Source organism: Salmo salar, chromosome ssa06, assembly GCF_905237065.1.
Source record: "Salmo salar chromosome ssa06, Ssal_v3.1, whole genome shotgun sequence".
NCBI lineage: Eukaryota > Metazoa > Chordata > Actinopteri > Salmoniformes > Salmonidae > Salmo > Salmo salar.
In genome coordinates, this window is record NC_059447.1 from 82,607,496 (window position 1) to 82,628,315 (window position 20,820).

At 43.6% G+C, this 20,820-nt stretch overlaps 1 pseudogene; it reads left to right on the plus strand.

Moving 5' to 3' along the window:
- Positions 1-238: 238 nt before the first annotated feature.
- Positions 239-20,820, plus strand: part of LOC106608211 (alpha-(1,6)-fucosyltransferase-like) — a 213,992-nt pseudogene continuing 193,410 nt past the window's right edge.

The window sequence follows — 20,820 nt, forward strand, 5'->3', positions numbered from 1 at the left end:
AACTGAGATGGAGATGAGAGGGTAGACAGTGACTAGGCCACTGCCCATGCAAGGACATGGCGGAGTATGAATATGTCCACGTTTTATGGACGTGCTTTATAGCTGTGTGAAGGAATAATTAATTGCATTGACCCTGGCCAGCCTGGTAGCCGGGACTGTAAATGGATTAGCTCTTGCCAGCGCTCTTTAATTTTACACCACATACATGTTTGGCACTTAAAACGATGGCATGTGCAATGTCAAAAAATTTAAGTGGGCAAATTGACATTACGGCCTGCCATGCCGCGGAAGAGCCCATGCGTTTAGTGCACCGTGACCAAAAGTGCCATGGCCGCTTCCTCGCTCTCGGAGTGCTTATATAGGCTAGGTGACAGCCATACCTCTCTCTCTCCCCGACGCTGATGCAATGGTACAAGGTAGCAGAATGTCAAACTGCGGGCGAGTAGCCGCGGAGGGGACATAAACCCAATAATCGGTGCCACAGGGCTAACTATCAGTGCGGCTCCAGAACAGCAAACTGACACGGGCATACATGCGCACTGCAGTTTATAGTCAATTCGAGTCTCCTCCGACGGAGCCACATGCAGCAGTGACTATTCCGACCTCAGCCTTCTCCAGGTCCTGTTTCCGCCGCAGCCTTTTCCACCCGATTTTGGACCAAAACATTGCCGCTGCGTCAGACTGCAACTTCGTCAGGCCCCATCGCTCGCATCCCGCGGAAGCCTGGTGTGTCAAGTGAAGGTACGTGATTTTTCTCTTCTGGGCTGGCGGTCTCCGTGCATGGTGAAAACGTAGTGAGGTGAGCTCTGGGCTCGGTCCATATTATTCCAGTCCATCCTTGCCTGGCCTGTTGACTGCGTCGCGTCTGCTGTTGAGTTCATGGTGACAGAATAGCGGTCATGGTTGGAATGACTGGTCCCTTTAATAACACCGTTCTGGCCGGGTGTGCTGTGTTAGGTCCTGCTCCGAGTAGCTTAAGAAAACAGTTGTTTCCATACGATCTCTGTTCAAAAACGTAGCATGCAAGGTGCACGAAAGAGAGTGCATGTCTAAAGCAGAAATCCACTTTAGTCTACAATGTATCGTACAATGTATCGTGGAAAGTATCCATTGAATTGATTAACGGGGCAGGGTAGCATGGTAGCCTATATCTGACATGCACATAATAAATTGTGAGACATTTCAGATGTGAGAATTGTAACGTTCGGCGACCTGATGCTGATGTGTTGTTGCTCATACGCTGCAGATGTTTGCACTAGTGTGATGTCAGGGAAACTCTGAGCTTCACACCGATGAACACACTGGTTTAGAGGCGTAAATACAAAGTTAAGTGCTCTCACATCGGCTTCTGACCTCACCCCTGAAAACGTGAAAGAAATGTTATTGATACATGACATGGTAATATTTATATGAGGGTGATATTATACTGAATGGACAAAGCCTGTTGTCGGAGGAGTGAATGCTGCTAATGCCGTAGTGCAATCATAATATTTACCCTAATAAACATCAGAAATTACATTGGACGCACATCTTCCGTGCACGCGCCACGCACAACTAGACAGACAGGGCACGGGTTCGTCGGGTTATCGGTTGATGACAGACAGTGGTTAGGGTAGCCTAAGGTCCCAAGGGTAGAGTCAACCTGGTCTCAGAGCATTTCGTATTACTCTGTACATAAACCCGAGGCATAGCATTTAGTATGGTATATATTAATTTGTGAATGTCCATGATCCATTTCTTGTGATACATTATGAATTACAAATTTTGCTAAATACAAATTTACAAACATATGATATGTTACGATTTCAAATTTGTTGTGGCTAACGTTGGCTAGGTGACTAACACTAACGTTAACTAGCTAGCTAATTTTAGCTAGGCTAGGCATTAGGGTTAAGGTTAGGTGTTATAGGTTCAAGGGTTAAGGTTAGGGTTAGAGTTAGGGGAAGGGTTAGCTAACATGTTTAAGGTTAGGGTTAGAGTTAGGGGAAGGGTTAGCTAACATGCTAAGAAGGTTCAAAGTAGATCAAAAGTAGTAGAAAAGTTGCAAATGACCTCAAATGCTATAGTTGTCCGTGATGAAATTAGAACACACAACCTTTAAGTTACTAGACGTTCGCATTTTATGCCTACCCATCCACCCCAACCAACCACTCTTATTTACTTTTTTTGCCTTAAGTAACCCTCTGTCTTATGTACTCATGCCAAATGGAACGTATCATACTAATTTGACGTCTGGTCTATGAGACCAGGCTGGAAAAGGTGATTCTTCAACCCAGCCATCCCTATGAGCACAAGATGTTGAAAATACCTCTTTCAACCAGTTTTGCTCACTGAGAAGCTTGGATCTGCACGAGAATGACAAGCGGCCCATACTTCATATTGTGTGATCATTCAAGACACCGCAACACAGCCCTAGAAAGACTGAGAGCCTTGAGCTGCACAAGGGATTCTGACTCACTTTAATTCCCATCCAGATCCAGCCTTTTATATACTCACATTCTCTCTGAACATGCACATGGTTTAGATTTCATGTTGCTGTTGTTTTGTCAACTTGAGTTTGAGATTGGGTTCGTTTTGTGGTTACGGATGCATTCACAGGCGAGATCATAATTCAGTAGTCTATTGATCGATCTCAGTTGGCATGAACTAAAGAGTAGGGTTGGAGCACACTATTCTGTTACATTGTATCATTCATTATGTAGCAGGTCACTCAAGTAGTGGCCTTGGTGCTATACACATCCCATCATGAAGCCTGTGTCCTCCTCCCAGAGTGCTAAGAACCTTGGCGTGATCCTGGACAACACCCTGTCGTTCTCCACTAACATCAAGGCGGTGACCCGATCCTGTAGGTTCATGCTCTACAACATTCGCAGAGTACGACCCTGCCTCACACAGGAAGCGGCGCAGGTCCTAATCCAGGCACTTGTCATCTCCCGTCTGGATTACTGCAACTCGCTGTTGGCTGGGCTCCCTGCCTGTGCCATTAAACCCCTACAACTCATCCAGAACGCCGCAGCCCGTCTGGTGTTCAACCTTCCCAAGTTCTCTCACGTCACCCCGCTCCTCCGCTCTCTCCACTGGCTTCCAGTTGATGCTCGCATCCGCTACAAGACCATGGTGATTGCCTACGGAGCTGTGAAGGGAACGGCACCTCCATACCTTCAGGCTCTGATCAGGCCCTACACCCAAACAAGGGCACTGCGTTCATCCACCTCTGGCCTGCTGGCCCCCCTACCTCTGAGGAAGCACAGTTCCCGCTCAGCCCAGTCAAAACTGTTCGCTGCTCTGGCACCCCAATGGTGGAACAAGCTCCCTCACGACGCCAGGACAGCGGAGTCAATCACCACCTTCCGGAGACACCTGAAACCCCACCTCTTTAAGGAATACCTAGGATAGGATAAAGTAATCCTTCTAACCCCCCCCTTAAAAGATTTAGATGCACTATTGTAAAGTGGTTGTTCCACTGGATATCATAAGGTGAATGCACCAATTTGTAAGTCGCTCTGGATAAGAGCGTCTGCTAAATGACTTAAATGTAAATGTAAATGAAGCCAACTGGGAAGGGTCTCTGGGGCTATACACATCCCATCATGAAGCCAACTGGGAAGGGTCTCTGGGGCTATACACATCCCATCATGAAGCCAACTGGGAAGGGTCTCTGGGGCTATACACATCCCATCATGAAGTCAACTGGGAAGGATCTCTGGGGCTATAGCCTACACATCCCATCATGAAGCCAACTGGGAAGGGTCTCTGAGGCTATAGCCTACACATCCCATCATGAAGTCAACTGGGAAGGATCTCTGGGGCTATAGCCTACACATCCCATCATGAAGCCAACTGGGAAGGATCTCTGAGGCTATAGCCTACACATCCCATCATGAAGTCAACTGGGAAGGGTCTCTGAGGCTATAGCCTACACATCCCATCATAAAGCCAACTGGGAAGGGTCTCTGGGGCTATACACATCCCATCATGAAGCCAACTGGGAAGGATCTCTGAGGCTATAGCCTACACATCCCATCATGAAGCCAACTGGGAAGGGTCTCGGGGGCTATACACATCCCATCATGAAGCCAACTGGGAAGGGTCTCTGGGGCTATACACATCCCATCATGAAGCCAACTGGGAAGGATCTCTGGGGCTATACACATCCCATCATGAAGCCAACTGGGAAGGATCTCTGGGGCTATACACATCCCATCATGAAGCCAACTGGGAAGGATCTCTGAGGCTATAGCCTACACATCCCATCATGAAGCCAACTGGGAAGGATCTCTGAGGCTATAGCCTACACATCCCATCATGAAGTCAACTGGGAAGGATCTCGGGGGCTATACACATCCCATCATGAAGCCAACTGGGAAGGATCTCTGGGGCTATAGCCTACACATCCCATCATGAAGCCAACTGGGAAGGATCTCTGAGGCTATAGCCTACACATCCCATCATGAAGTCAACTGGGAAGGATCTCTGAGGCTATAGCCTACACATCCCATCATGAAGTCAACTGGGAAGGATCTCTGGGGCTATAGCCTACACATCCCATCATGAAGCCAACTGGGAAGGATCTCTGGGGCTATAGCCTACACATCCCATCATGAAGCCAACTGGGAAGGATCTCTGAGGCTATAGCCTACACATCCCATCATGAAGTCAACTGGGAAGGATCTCTGGGGCTATAGCCTACACATCCCATCATGAAGTCAACTGGGAAGGGTCTCTGAGGCTATAGCCTACACATCCCATCATGAAGTCAACTGGGAAGGGTCTCTGGGGCTATAGCCTACACATCCCATCATGAAGCCAACTGGGAAGGGTCTCGGGGGCTATACACATCCCATCATGAAGCCAACTGGGAAGGGTCTCTGAGGCTATAGCCTACACATCCCATCATGAAGCCAACTGGGAAGGGTCTCGGGGGCTATACACATCCCATCATGAAGCCAACTGAGAAGGATCTCTAGGGCTATAGCCTACACATCCCATCATGAAGCCAACTGGGAAGGGTCTCTGAGGCTATAGCCTACACATCCCATCATGAAGCCAACTGACTAGGAAGGGTCTTTATCCTGTTGGGGCTAGGGGGCAGTATTGAGAATTTTTGAAAAGAAATATGTGCCCATTTTTAACTGCCTCCTACACCAACTCAGAAGCTAGGATATGCATATTATTAACACATTCGGATAGAAAACACTCTGAATTTTCTAAAACAGTTTGAATGGTGTCTGTAAGTATAACAAAACTCATATTGCAGGCAAAAACCTGTGAAAAATAGATCCAAAAAAAATGTGAATTTTGTGACTGTACTATTTAGTGTCATTGTTTTATAGATACCATAGTGAGAAAGGATTCATTTCGCAACTCCTACGGCTTCCACTAGATGTCAACGATCTTTATAAAGTTGTTTGAAGCGTCTATGATAAACAGAGAGCAAATTAGAATGCAGGGAAGTTGACATGTCGTCACTTCATTTTTTTGCGCCTGCGCATAAATCTGAGAAGCGTGAGTTTGTCATAATTGTTTATCTAGACATAGGATAGGTTGTGTGAAAATATTACTGATGTTTAACGTTAAAAATGGACCAAAAGATTAATGCTAAACAACGTTTGACATGTTTGAACGAACGTAAATAGATTATTTACTAGGTTTTTTAGCTTTTCGGCGTGATTTTACACCCCCCCACCACGTTTTGTGGGAGCATAATGAACGCTAACTACTTGGTGTTATTTGGACATAAATTATGAACTTTGTCAAAAGAAACCACATTTGTTCTGGACCTGGGATTCCTGGCAGTGCCTTCTGATGGAGATAATCAAAGGTAAGGGGATATTTACAATGTTATTATCGATATTAGATGATGCTAACTGTATAGCATAGCTTATTGTTCTTAGCATAGCACCCCGTTTATTGCAAAATGTGATTTCCCAGTAAAGTTATTTTGAGATCTGGCCATTCGGTAGCAATTACGAGATGATAATATATTATTCTTTGAATGACAATATTATAATTTACCAATGTTTTCGAATAGTAATTTTGTTATGTTCACCGGAAGCATTTCAGAGAAGAAAGAAATCTGAATTTCACGCTACTGTAAAATGCTGTTTTTGGATATAAATATGAACTTGATGGAACAAAAAATGCATGTATTGTATAACATAATGTCCTAGGGGTGTCATCTGATGGAGATTGTCAAAGGTTGGTGCATAATTTTAGCTGGTTTCTGCTTTTGGTGACGCCTGACCTTGAATTGAAACTGGATGTTTGTACTTTTGTGGCTATGTACTGTCCTAACATAATCTAACTTTATGCTTTTGCCGTAAAGCCTCTTTGAAAATCGAACAATGTGGTTAGATTAAGGAGATGTTTATCTTTTAAATTGTGTAAAATAGTTGATTGTTTGAGAAATTGAAATTATTAGATTTTTGATGTTTTGAATTTCCAGCCTTGTTAGCAATCCCGTCTCGGGGTTCATTGCTAACCTGTAGCCCCAACAGCTGCAGTCTACATTATTTATTTCATTGCTAGGGAACATACATTATTTTCCTAGACTTCACACAAAATTTCAATCTATTTCAATCTAGGCACAAATGTGAATTTTATAACAGTTACTAAAGCAATTAAAAGGGATGCTGCCCATACCTTTATATCAGTTACTCAACCATATAGGCCTACCTAAACCATTTGTTAGCTTGACTATTTCGAACAATAAGCTTTGTAGCAACACTAGGCAGTTAAGACGATGAAATGGTCCCTCTGTGGAGAGAACAGCGAAACTCGATGCCTCTGCCCTTTGGACAACTAGTCTAATGCATCATTAATGCTTATCTAATACAGTGAATCTTCGCAAATGGAAGCAAATTGATTGGGTAAATAGCCTTAATCCCTCACTGAATAAGTAAACAGACATATATTGTGGTAACAGATACCATCATTATTATCAGTCCGTTATCCCTGGCACGCAGGCAGTAGCACCACATTGAGGCCAGTCTTGAGATAGGTCTATTATTGGGCTTCGTTAGACAATGGCTCACATTTGTTCTCCGCAGCCAGGATAAACATTGGCTTTTGGATTTACAGGCCTACTGATGAAGTTGTAAAATGAGTGTAGTCTAATACATGTTTTAATAAAGTGTTTAATAACACCATTATCAATTATATACTTTTTTTCTATCTATATAATTTTGTAAAAACAAACCTATTTTTATGGAATGTAAACTCTCTCCTCTCTCGCTCTCGCTCTCCTCGGTTTGTAATTCAGACCTTAATCCTCTCATCCATAGCTTCATTCCACTGTATGTCTATTTTCATTTTGAGACTAATCACTGAGGTTAGATGGGGTGGCATGAGATTAGATGGGGTGGCATGAGGTTAGATGGGGTGGCATGAGGGTAGATGGGGTGGCATAAGGGTAGATGGGGTGGCATGAGGTTAGATTTGGCGGCATGAGGTTAGATTTGGTGGCATGAGGTTAGATTTGGTGGCATGAGGTTAGATGGGGTGGCATGAGGTTAGATGGGGTAGCATGAGGTGAGATTTGGTGGCATGAGGTTAGATTTGGTGGCATGAGGTTAGATTTGGTGGCATGAGGTTAGATTTGGTGGCATGAGGTTAGTTCAGGTGGCATGAGGTTAGATGGGGTGGCATGAGGTTAGTTCGAGTGGCATGAGGTTAGATGGGGTGGCATGAGGTTAGATGGGGTGGCATGAGGTTAGATTTGGTAGTATGAGGGTAGATGGGGTGGCTTGAGAGTAGACGGGGTGGCATGAGGGTAGATGGGCTTTCAACAGTCCACAGTCACACAATCTGGATCAAATGACCAGGAACGATGATCTTTGAGGCTCACAGTTGTTTTTTTCTTAACAGTTAGTTTTGTCCCTGTGCATTACATTGCTTTCTGAGCCACCATGCATCAGCCAAGTAGATTTCTAGTTCAAACATCAGTTAGATTGTTTCCTCCGTTTGTTGCCAAGCCTGTCTCCAAGCCTGCCTGTCCTCTGTACAGTGGCGATTTTAGCATGTAAATCTTGGTGGGGCAAAAAAAAAAAGTGGGATACATGCTAGCAAAGCCACAACACAACACTAAACAATACATTTAATTGCACTATAACGGTGACAAACGGCCTACATAAAGCTGTCCCAACAGCTGTCCCAACATCTTACCACTGTTACACCTGACTATCAGCAAAGCCTTGTCTGGCATCGAAAAAGTTCATTCAGCCTCATTTACTGCCTTTTAAAGAAACATAGCTGATATGGCTTACTTGCTTAAACAAATGTGATTTCTACTGACAATTGAGATGTGCAAACTATGGAATAAGGGTACGACAAGTGGATAAGAGGCAATCTGTAATTTTGATTAAGACATTAATGAGCGAACTAGGACAGATGTAGTCAATATAACTATTTGTTCAGCACTTTTGAAATGTACAGTGACAGAATTCAGAATGGGCCGTTCTTAAAGTGTTCTCCCTGTACACCAATTCAGAACCGTAGGATAAATAAATGGGGCATATAAGCAGACAATGAAAGCTTTTACAATATTCAATGATTACATTTCTCTAAAACAGGTTATAGGCTACATGTGCACCACCAAGTCAGAACAGTAGGCAAAATTAAGAGGGGTAAATAGACCAAATTATTAGGGTGAGGCACATGGTCTACTAACATCTTACTACATAACATACACTTAGTATTACATTTGTCGTGTCTTTGGGGGTACCATTAAACTGAAGATATGTTTATCAATTAGCTCCCTGTAATTATTATCACGCGATTAAACTGATTAATCGTTTAATTGTAATTAACTAGGAGGTCGGGGCACCAAGGAGAATATTCAGATTACAAAGCTATAATTTTCCTAATATAACTTTCCTGTACTATAATATTATATTCTATTATAGTATAGGTCGATGATCTTCTTAAGTTTAAATGGTGTATTTACCTCTAGTCCAGTCTCATTCCAAAACGTCGTAAATTGTTGTATCTGCACGAACCCAGTCTTTACTAAAATCATCCATACATCAATTGTCTTAAAATCATTTATTTACTACACTAAGTAATTAACAGAAAAACATACAAACAGTAATTATTGTCACAAAGGATTGGTATCGGAATGTGCCCTTGTGGGCTAAACAGGCTGGTCGGCCTGTTGAACAATGGGTCATAAATGGTCAGCTGAGAAGTTTACACAGAGTTCATTAATATTACAATTGACAATTGAAGGCTCACTCATTCGGGAACAATTGCAATCAATATATATTTACGCTCAGTGTGTCGTCGTTCTTTGTTGGAGAGTTCGGTTCTGTTGGAGAGTTTTGTCCGCGTTCTCTCTCTCTCTCTCTCTCTCGGTTAGAATGGATCTTTCAGAGCGACATTCATTAATGTCGTCATAGAATGGTGGTTTCGTTGGTCTTCGCGTTCAATGATATAATTTACTTAGCTGCAGACTAATAATTAATATCAAAGACTTGTTCTTATTCTGTCGGTATCAATAGTCTAAAAGTTAACCACGTGGTATGGTTCACTTTCAGTAGAGTACTTGGATGGTCAAACCTCTGGCCATAGAGTGTAGGCCTGGTCTGAGGAAATGTAAATCAGGGAGTGTTTTATAGTGCCCATCGAACAGGCTGGTCAAATGACGCCTGGTCCTGTATATGTCCCTGGGGCGTGCCTATGACTGAGTTAGATTTGGTTACAGAAATACAATTCTATCACATTACATCAGTACATAGCATCTCAATGTCTTACAAAAGCTTTATCCTTATTAATACATTCCATACACCCATATGATTCAAGTCTTAAACTGAGTCTATTATATAAACAGTTTTATGGTAATATGGCTATATTGTCTCTTCTGAGTATCACAAAATTGTACCAAAAGAGGCCAACGTCATGACACATTCTTAGGTACAGTACACATTATCTCCCTGGCATATTACATACATACAATACATTTTTGGACTCACCTTGTTGTGCTGTGCTCCCTTGAACAGGAAGGTGGTGCGGCGGTCCTTCGTGGGCAAATTTTGTCATCAAAGTCTGGCATTCTCTGGATTTATGGTGCTTTCAAAACAACTGGGAACTCGGAAAAAAAACAAGGTCAAATCATGACGACGTCATTGATCTTCAATTTGCAATTCCGAGTTGGATGACTGTTCAAAATGTATTTTCCCAGTCGGAGCTCGTTTATTCCCGACTTCCCAGTTGTCTTGAACTCACTGAAGTCAAGTTTTTACAGTTCCGACTTAACAGTTGTTTTGAGCTCAGCACAAATCATGCTTCATTGACAGCATGGCCAATGTTGAATGTTTATCATTTTAAACTTGGAAAAGAGCTCCTGAATCCCAGATTTGGGACAACACAGCCACTGTCACTGATTCCTTCCAAACCACTAATTGTTGAATTTGCGATTTCCAACTTGTGCAATGTTTATGTCCAATGGCTGATGAGCACCGATACATTTTATCTGTAATTTCTCTTCATTATTTCACTTCATATGACAAGGATTAAAAATGATTTGCCAGTAGATTGTTGACTTGATTCAAGATGATGACTGATAGCTAAGATTTTGAAAGTATGATGTTGACATGATCTTTCCAATCAAAGCAACTGTACATATAACATGATTTGATGTCATTTTATCTGTGGCCAATGTGTCACGTCCTGACCAGTAAAAGGGGTTGTTTGTTATTGTAGTTTGGTCAGGGCGTGGCAGGGGGTGTTTGTTTAGTGTGTTTCGTTTTTTTGGGGTAATGTTCTATGTTAGTCTATTTCTATGTCTGTGTCTAGTTATTCTATTTCTATGCTTAGTTTATTGGGTTGACCTTCAATTGGAGGCAGCTGTTCCTCGTTGCCTCTAATTGAAGGTCCTATTTAATAGGGGTGTTTTTTCATTGGGATTTGTGGGTAGTTGTTCCGTGTGTAGCTGTGTGCCTTACAGGACTGTTTTTCGTCGTTGTTTTTGATTAAGTGTTTATATTTTTTTTCTTCTAAATAAAGAAGATGAGTATTCACATTCCCGCTGCGTTTTGGTCCCATCCTTACGACGAAGGTGACAGAACTACCCACCACCAATGGACCAAACAGCGGAGGAAGGAGCAGCAGAGGAGCTTGGAGTTGTGGACATGGGAGGAGATATTGGACGGAAAGGGATCCTACACATGGGAGGAGATCCAGGCTGGAAGGGATGGCCTCCCATGGGAACAGGTGGAGGCAGCCAGGAGAGTGGAGGCAGCAGGAGATTGGAGAGAGTGTTATGAGGGAACACGGCTGGCAAGGAAGCTCGAGAGGTAGCCCCAAAATTTATTTTTGGGGGGGCACACGGGTAGTATGGCTAAGTCAGGTCATAGACCTGAGCCAACTTCCTGTGCTTATTACGGGGAGCGACGGATCAAGAGAGCACCGTGCTATGCGGAAGTGCGCACGGTCTCGCCCATCCGCACGCACAGTCCGGTACAGGTGATACCAGCCCCCCACAGGTGCCGTGCTATATTGAGCACTCAGCTAGAAGGGGTTGTGTGCTCCAGACCTCCAGTGCGTGTTCAAGATCCTGTGTATCCAGTTCCTGCTTCTCGCACTAGCCTTGTGGTGCGCGTTACTAGTCTGGCGCCTCCAAAGCCAGCCCCACGCACCAGGCCTGTAGTGCGCCTGCCCAGTCCAGTACATCCTGTTCTGCTCCTCGCACTAGCCTTGAGGTGCGTGTCCCTAGTCTGGCGCCTCCAAAGCCAGCCCCACGCACCAGGCCTGTAGTGCGTCAGCCCAGTCTAGTATGTCCTGTTTCTGCTCCTCACACTGGCCTTGAGGTGCGTGTTGCCAGTCTGGCGCCTCCAAAGCCAGCCCCACGCACCAGGCCTGTAGTGCGCCTGTCCAGTCCAGAGCTTCCGTCGACAGTGTCCCGTCCAGAGCTTCCGGCGACAGTTCCCCGTCCAGAGTTTCCGGTGACAGTGCCCTGTCTAGAGCTTCCGGCGACGTCGCCCGCCATTCCGGCGCAGCCAGAGTCGCCCGCCATTCCGGCGCAGCCAGAGTCGCCCGCCATTCCGGCGCAGCCAGAGTCGCCCTACAGTCCGGAACCGGAGCTCCCAGAGTCGCCCTCCAGTCCGGAGCTCCCAGAGTCGCCTTCCAGCCCGAGGTTTCCAGCGACGTGCCTTAGCCTAGAGACTTCTGTAGGGGTATACAGGCATGAGCTTTCAAGGGGGGTGGGCAGGCTAGTTTATGGACCTAAGCCAGAGCCTGAGCCACCTCCGTAGTAGGAAGATTGGGGAGGGGGGTGTAGCACAAAAACCGTCAGTGACGGGGGCCACCCTCCCTTCCCTCCTTTTAGTTTGGGATTATTTTTGTTTTGGGGTTTATTTTTGTGTTTTTTGTTTGAGGTGCATCCGGGGTCTGCACCTTTTGGGGGGGGGGGGGGGTACTGTCACATCCTGACCAGTAAAAGGGGTTGTTTGTTATTGTAGTTTGGTCAGGGCATGGCAGGGGGTGTTTGTTTAGTGTGTTTTGTACTTTTTGGGGTAATGTTCTATGTTAGTCTATTTCTATGTCTGTGTCTAGTTATTCTATTTCTATGCTTAGTTTATTGGGTTGACCATCAATTGGAGGCAGCTGTTCCTCACTGCCTCTAATTGAAGGTCCTATTTAATAGGGGTGTTTTTTTCATTGGGATTTGTGGGTAGTTGTTCTGTGTATAGCTGTGTGCCTTACAGGACTGTTTTTCATCAAGTGTTTGTTTTGGTTTTCTTCGTAATAAAGAAGATGAGTATTCACATTCCTGCTGCGTTTTGGTCCCATCCTTACGACGAAGGTGACACAATGACCTTGAGCCTTCTTGGATGGGCACTTCTAATGTAACTCTATGGCAACACCCAAAGGGCTAGAATTTTCGAGGGCTACCCTTAGACTTGGCGGTGACATAGTGTCCCATGAGTGACAGAACACTGAGCCAATCAACATTCCATATTTTCTGTTGGCTTGCCCCACCACCACAGAAAGCACTGAGCTAGGATGAAACACCTGCATTTTGGAGCTGTCTTACTCAAGAAAACAAAAAAGAGACCATGTTTGTAACAGGCTTTATTAAGTCAATGATATATATACTGCTCAAAAGAATAAAGGGAACACTTAAACAACACATCCTAGATCTGAATGAAAGAAATAATCTTATTAAATACTTTTTTCTTTACATAGTTGAATGTGCTGACAACAAAATCACACAAAAATAATCAATGGAAATCCAATTTATCAACCCATGGAGGTCTGGATTTGGAGTCACACTCAAAATTAAAGTGGAAAACCACACTACAGGCTGATCCAACTTTGATGTAATGTCCTTAAAACAAGTCAAAATGAGGCTCAGTAGTGTGTGTGGCGTCCACGTGCCTGTATGACCTCCCTACAACGCCTGGGCATGCTCCTGATGAGGTGGCGGATGGTCTCCTGAGGGATCTCCTCCCAGACCTGGACTAAAGCATCCGCCAACTCCTGGACAGTCTGTGGTGCAACGTGGCGTTGGTGGATGGAGCGAGACATGATGTCCCAGATGTGCTCAATTGGATTCAGGTCTGGGGAACGGGCGGGCCAGTCCATAGCATCAATGCCTTCCTCTTGCAGGAACTGCTGACACACTCCAGCCACATGAGGTCTAGCATTGTCTTGCATTAGGAGGAACCCAGGGCCAACCGCACCAGCATATGGTCTCACAAGGGGTCTGAGGATCTCATCTCGGTACCTAATGGCAGTCAGGCTACCTCTGGCGAGCACATGGAGGGCTGTGCGGCCCCCCAAATAAATGCCACCCCACACCATGACTGACCCACCGCCAAACCAGTCATGCTGGAGGATGTTGCAGGCAGCAGAACGTTCTCCACGACGTCTCCAGACTCTGTCACGTCTGTCACGTGCTCAGTGTGAACCTGCTTTCATCTGTGAAGAGCACAGGGCGCCAGTGGCGAATTTGCCAATCTTGGTGTTCTCTGGCAAATGCCAAACTTCCTGCACGGTGTTGGGCTGTAAGCACAACCCCCACCTGTGGACGTCGGGCCCTCATACCACCCTCATGGAGTCTGTTTCTGACCGTTTGAGCAGACACATGCACATTTGTGGCCTGCTTGAGGTCATTTTGCAGGGCTCTGGCAGTGCTTCTCCTGCTCCTCCTTGCACAAAGGCGGAGGTAGTGGTCCTGCTGCTGGGTTGTTGCCCTCCTACGGCCTCCTCCACGTCTCCTGATGTACTGGCCTGTCTCCTGGTAGCGCCTCCATGCTCTGGACACTACGCTGACAGACACAGCAAACCTTCTTTCCACAGCTCGCATTGATGTGCCATCCTGGATGAGCTGCACTACCTGAGCCACTTGTGTGGGTTGTAGACTCCGTCTCATGCTACCACTAGAGTGAAAGCACCGCCAGCATTCAAAAGTGACCAAAACATCAGCCAGGATGCATAGGAACTGAGAAGTGGTCTGTGGTCCCCACCTGCAGAACCACTCCTTAATTGGGGGTGTCTTGCTAATTGCCTACAATTTCCACCTGTTGTCTATTCCATTTGCACAACAGCATGTGAAATTTATTGACAATCAGTGTTGCTTCCTAAGTGGACAGTTTGATTTCACAGAAGTGTGATTGACTTGGAGTTACATTGTGTTCTTTAAGTGTTCCCTTTACCCATAGAAGAACCCTTTGAAGAACCCCTTTTGATTCCAGGTAGAACCCTTTTGAGTTCCATGTAAAACCCTTTACACAGAGGGTCTACATGGAATCAAAAAGGGTTCTCCTATGGGGACAGCCGAAGAACTCTTTTAGAGTGTATGCCGTGTTTGACTCAATGTATATTGCCTTGATATAGGCTAAGTATACATCCGTTTTACATACAACTGTTTGCCCAGATATCTTAGCCTAGATCCCTTTCTCAACACTGGAGGGATGACATGAGAGTTGAATAGAGAAAAAGCAGAAAGCAAACACTGTTTGATGGAGCGTTCCCAGTTTACATGCCTCATATTACACAAATAAAGGCCCTGAGAGGGTGAGGGAGCATCACTGGTAGCTTCAGTAATGCCGCTAGGCAAGGAAGGATGTTAGCATTGTTTATACTCCCAGCTGTGTATTGCTTTCCAATTCCATTTATGCAGTCAATAGAGCCATGCTGTAGACAAGAGGATGTGCTGCTTTTCTGCTCTGACAAAAGGAAACTCTTTAAAAACATAATCCTATTTTCTGTCTACGTGTGTGTGTATGTGCCTTCATACTCACCTATGTGTGCACGTGTCAATTTAAGTGTTTGTGTACAGTACCAGTCAAAAGTTTGGACACACCTACTAATTCCAGGGTTTTTCTTAATTTTTTACTCTTTTCTACATTGTAGAATAATAGTGAAGACATCAAAATGATGAAAGAACACATATGGAATCATGTAGTAGCCAAAAAAGTGTTAAACAAATCAAAATATATTCTATATTTGAGATTCTTAAAAGTAGCCACTCTTTGCCTTGATGACAGCTTTGCACATGCTTGTCATTCTCTCAAGCAGCTTCATCTAGAATGCTTTTCCAACAGTCTTGAATGAGTTCTTATCTGAGCACTTTTCCTCCACTTTTCCTTCACTCTGTGGTTCAACTCATCCCAAACCATCTCAATTGGGTTGAAGTTGGGTGATTGTGGAGGCCAGGTCATCTGATGCAGCACTCCACAACTTTCCTTCTTGGTCAAATAGCCCTTACACAGCCTGGAGGTGTGTTGGGTCATTGTGCGGTTGAAAAACAAATGATAGTCCCACTAAGCACAAACCAGATGGATGGTGTATCGCTGCAGAATTCTGTGGTAGCCATGCTGGTTAAGTGTGCCTTAAATTCTAAATAAATTATAGACAGTGTCAGCAGCAAAGGACCCCCACACCATCACACCTTCTCCTCCATGCTTCACGGTGGGAACCACACATGCGGAGATCATCCATTTACCTATGCTGCGTCTTACAAAGACACGGCGGTTCAAACCAAAGATCTCAAATTTGGATAGATTTCCACTGGTCTAATGTCCATTGCTTGTGTTTCTTGGCCAAGAAAGTATCTTCTTCTTATTTTTTTCTTCTTATATTGACTGACCTTAATGTCTTAAAGTAATGATGGACTGTCCTTTCTCTTTGCTTATTTGAGTTGTTCTTGCCATAATATGGACTTGGTCTTTTACCAAATAGTGCTATCTTCTGTATAACAACCCTACCTAGTCATAACACAGCCGATTGGCTCAAACGCATTAAGAAGGAAAGAAATTCCACAAATGAACTTGTAACAAGGCACACCTGTTAAAACCTCTTGGGGATCGAGGGTAACCTAATCCCACTGACGGGATTGCTAGCAAGGTGGGAAATTCAAAACATCAAAAATCGAATAATTTCAATTTCTCAAACAATCAAATATTTTACAACATTTAAAAGATAAACATCTCCTTAATCGAACCACATTGTCCGATTTTCAAAGAGGCTTTACGGCGAAAGCATAAAGTTAGATTATGTTAGGAGAGTACATTGCCAAAAAAGTACACACATCCATTTTCAATTCAAGGACAGGCGTCACCAAAAGCAGAAAACCAGCTAAAATTATGCACTAACCTTTGACAATCTTCATCAGATGACACTCCTAGGACATTATGTTAGACAATACATGCATTTCTGTTCTATCAAGTTCATATTTATATCCAAAAACAGCATTTTACATCGGCGCGTGTCGTTGAGAAAATGTGTCTCCCCCAAAACTGCCAGTGAATTTACAAAAAATATGTTATTCAAAGAAAAACGGTTGCATTCTGAATGCAACCGCATTAACAGATTTCAAAATAACTTTACTGGGAAAGCATACTTTGCAATAATCTGAGTACTCTGGTCAGAAAAATACACTAGGCTATACAGATAGCCGCCATGTTGGAATCATCTAAAACCATAAATAACATTAGCAATATTCCCTTACCTTTAATAATCTTCATCAGAAGGCACTTCCAGGAATCTCAGGTCCACAACAAATGTTTTTTTTTTTCGATGAAGTTCATAATTTATGTCCAAATAACTCCATGCTGTTCCGTGTTGTTAGCGCGTTCGGTAGGCTACTCAAAATAGGAGGGAAAAATCACGACGCAAAGTAAAAAAAAAATCTATTTACGTTCGTTCAAACATGTCAAACGTTGTTTAGCATCAATCTTTTGGTCCATTTTTAACATGAAACATCAGTAATATTTCAACCCGACCTCTCCTGTGTCTTGAAACAAGTTTTGAAAAATGTCTCGCCTCACATGAACGCGCATGTGCGCGCAATAATGAAGTGACGACCTCCCAGGGACGTCAACTTCCCATCCTTCTCATTCGGTCTCTGTTCATCATAGACGCTTCAAACAACTTTATAAAGATCGTTGACATCTAGTGGAAGCCTGTGTGTTTTATTGCCAATGACTTGAAAATAGTACAGCCACAAAATTTTCATTTCCTGCTTGTATTTTTTCTCAGGTTTTTGCCTGCCATATGAGTTCTGTTATACTTAGAGACACCATTCAAACAGTTTTAGAAACTTCAGAGTGTTTTCTATCCAAATCTACTAATAATATGCATATTCTATTTTCTGGGCCGGTGTAGTAACCTGTTTAACCTGTTGGGTCTAGGGGGCAGCATTTGCACGTCTGGATAAAAAAAATTTACCCGATTTAATCTGGTTACTAATCCTACCCAGTAACTAGAATATGCATATACTTATTATATATGGATAGAAAACACTCTAAAGTTTCCAAAACTGTTTGAATGGTGTCTGTGAGTATAACAGAACTCATTTGGCAGGCAAAACCCTGAGACATTTTCTGACAGGAAGTGGATACCTGATGTGTTGTATTGACTTTAAACCTATCCCATTGAAAAACACAGGGGTTTAGGAATATTTTGGCACTTCCTATTGCTTCCACTAGATGTCACCAGCCTTTACAAAGTGTTTTGAGTCTTCTGGAGGGAGATCTGACCGAACAAGAGCCATGGAACGATGATGTCCCATTAGACACCTGGCGCGCGAGTTCATGTTGGGTACCCTCGTTCCAATACGTTATAAAAGAGTATGCATTCGTCCACCTTGAATATTATTCATGTTCTGGTTAAAAAAGGCCCTAATGATTTATGCTATACAACGTTTGACATGTTTGAACGAACGGAAATATATTTTTTCCCCTCGTTCATGACGAGAAGTCCGGCTGGCTTACATCATGTGCTAACGAGACGGAGATTTTTGGACATAAATGATGAGCTTTTTTGAACAAAACTACATTCGTTATGGACCTGTGATACCTGGAAGTGACATCTGATGAAGAGAATCAAAGGTAATGGATTATTTACATAGTATTTTCGATTTTAGATCTCCCCAACATGACGTCTAGTCTGTATCGCAACGCGTATTTTTCTGGGCGCAGTGCTCAGATTATTGCAAAGTGTGATTTCCCAGTAAGGTTATTTTTAAATCTGGCAAGTTGATTGCGTTCAAGAGATGTAAATCTATAATTCTTTAAATGACAATATAATATTTTACCAATGTTTTCTAATTTTAATTATTTAATTTGTTACGCTGACTTGACTGCCGGTTATTGGAGGGAAACGATTTCCTCAACATCAATGCCATAGTAAAACGCTGTTTTTGGATATAAATATGAACTTGATAGAACTAAAAATGCATGCATTGTCTAACATAATGTCCTAGGAGTGTCATCTGATGGAGATTGTAAAAGGTTAGTGCATCATTTTAGCTGGTTTTATGGTTTTGGTGACCCTGTCTTTGACTTGACAAAACATTACACACAACTCTTGTAAATGTACTGTCCTAACATACTCTAAATTTATGCTTTCGCCGTAAAACCTTTTTGAAATCGTAAAACGTGGTTAGATTAAGGAGATGTTTATCTTTCAAATGGTGTAAAATAGTTGTATTTTTGAAAAATTTGAATTTTGACATTTATTTGGATTCAAATTTGCCGCTCTTGAAATGCACCTGCTGTTGATGGAGTGCACCACGGGTGGCACGCTAGCGTCCCACCTAGCCCCAAGAGGTTAAATTGGGTACGTTTTTCATCCGGCCGTGAAAATACTGCCCCCTAGCCCCTAGAGGTTTTCATTGAAATGCCTTCCAGGAAGCTGGTTGAGAATGCCAAGAGCTGTCATCAATGAAATGTTCGCTCCTTTGAAGAAGCTCAAATAGTTTAACACTTTTTGGTTACTACAGGATTCCGTTTGTGTTTTTTCATAGTTTTGATGTCTTCACTATTATTCTCCAATTTAGAAAATAGTAAAAATAAAGAAAAACCCTTAAATGAGTAGGTGTGTCCAAACTTTTGACTGGTTCTGTATGCTTGCTCACCTTAGTGGACATGTCCAGGAGTCCACCTTAGTGAACGTAACCAGAGGTCCAGAAGTCCCCACAAGAATAGTAAACAAACAACAATTTGACCAACTGGGGACATTTTGTTTGTCCCCATGAGGTCAAATGTTATTTCTAAGGGGTTTAGGGTTATGGTTAGAATTAGTGTTAGGGTTATTATTACGTTAAGGGTTAGGGTTAGGAGATAGGGTTAGGTTAGGAGCTAGGGTTAGGTTTAGGGTTAGGGTTAAAGTTAGTTTTTGGGTTAAGGTTAGGGTTAAGGTTAGGGTTAGGGGTTAGGGAAAATAGTTATTTGAATGGGACTGAATTGTGTGTCCCCACAAGGTTAGTTGTACAAGACTATGTGTGTGTGTGTGTGTGTGTGTCCACACACTGATCTAGAGAGGGTCATGGAACAATCCCTGCGTGTCCAGTAGTGGCATTTCACTGGCATTTTTTCTCTAAGGCTGGCATTTGGTGTTCGTTCTCTCTCTGTCCCTTCACCTTCTGTACCTGTCTTTTGAAGATGGTGGCAAAGAGAGATGAGGAATGATGGAGGAGCATCATCAAGACCCTCTGACCTTTGATGTGTGGCGGAACATTCTTATGATGTCCAACTAGCTTTCAGACAGACGGGTTATAGCCTAGTTGACTAACTCCGAGATTGTGTGTGTGTGTGTGTGTGTGTGTGTGTGTGTGTGTGTGTGTGTGTGTGTGTGTGTGTGTTGTGTTGTGCGTACATGCGTGCGTGTGTGGTTTCCTTTAGGGTGTCATGAGAAAATCACTGATATTACCACTACAGGGCAGAATCACTATGGAGACAAGGGAGAAAGCTCTGGGTAAAATGTTTTGCATGTTGTAAGACAGACTGTCTGTCTGCCTGTTGACACAGACACAATCACACAGCTAGTCTGGGGGCGGTTTCCATGGTGAAATGTTGCAAGGGACTAGGGAGCTCAGCTCGGGTTAACTCTGATCCATGGTGATATGATATGTACCGTTTTCCAGCAGCTGAAAGAAAAAGACCCCTTACAGGCATGTCTGCCTGCCTGCCTGTCTGTCTGTCTGTCTGTCTGTCTGTCTGTCTGTCTGTCTGTCTGTCTGTCTGTCTGTCTTAAACAGGTGAATTTCTGAAGAGAGCTCAATTGTTCATGGTAATGTTGAAAAAGATCCATGTAAACAGCAGGCATGTTCTGTTTAGTTGCTCAACCTAGATCTGAGAAGGGTCTTAACCGCTGCTGCCTAGAGGGACTGGGTCTATGCCTAGAGGGACTGGGTCTAAGCCTAAAGGGACTGGGTCAAAGCCTAGACGAACTGGGTCGAAGCCTAGAGGAACTGGGTCTAAGTCTAAAGTGACTGGGTCTAAGCCTAGAGGAACTGGGTCTAAGCTTAGAGGGACTGGGTCTAAGCCTAGAGGGACTGGGTCTAAGCCTAGAGGGACTGGGTCGAAGCCTAGAAGG